We start from the raw sequence: 890 nt of genomic DNA, 5'->3' as shown, positions 1-890 counted from the left end.
TCAGGTGAACGGAATGCAAAAGAAATGTGGAGTCATGATCTTAATCCCAGACAAAATACCCTTTAAGCTATCAAAAATTTTAAAAAAGATACAGAAGGCCACTACATAATGATAAAATGTTCAATCCATCAACAAGAAATATCCATCCTAAACATATATGCACCCAACAAAGGATCACCAACTTTCATAAAACAGCTTCTGGGTAAACTAAAAAAAGATATCGACTCCAACACCATCATAGCTGGGGACTTCAATACCCCACTCACAACTTTTTTGTCACAAGACAAAAAATCAGCAATGAGATCTGAAGGCTCAATGTGACTCTTTACCAAATAGACTTAACTGATACCTACAAAGACTCCATTCAAAGACCACAGAATATATATTCTATTCATCACCACATGGAATGCACTCTAAGATCGACCACATACTTGGCCATAAATCAAGTATAAGCAAATATAAAAGGACTGAAATTTTACCATGTACCTTCTCAGACCACAGTGGAATAAAAACAAACATTAGCATCAACAAGATCCCCTCAAAACCCACAAAGACATGGACATTAAACAGCATGATGCTAAACAACTCCTGGGTCAACAATGAAATCAAAACAGAGATTAAAAAGTACCTGGAAACAAATGAAAATGAAGAAACATCTTACCAAAATATCTGGGACACCATGAAAGCTGTAGTAAGAGGGGAATTTATATCGCTACAAACACACATGAAGCAAATGGAAGGATCACAAATTAACAGCCTAACAAGCCACCTAAGGAAGCTGGAAAAGCAAGACCACAAAAATCCTAACAACAGCAGAAGAATCTAGATCACCAAAATAAAAGCCCAAATCCAGGACATAGAAGACAAAAAGATAATACAAAAAATCAATG

This window comes from Carlito syrichta, unplaced genomic scaffold (assembly GCF_000164805.1).
Source record: "Carlito syrichta isolate Samal-C Ts95f unplaced genomic scaffold, Tarsius_syrichta-2.0.1 Scaffold303580, whole genome shotgun sequence".
In the NCBI taxonomy this organism is placed as follows: domain Eukaryota; kingdom Metazoa; phylum Chordata; class Mammalia; order Primates; family Tarsiidae; genus Carlito; species Carlito syrichta.
This window is presented reverse-complemented; position numbering follows the sequence as displayed.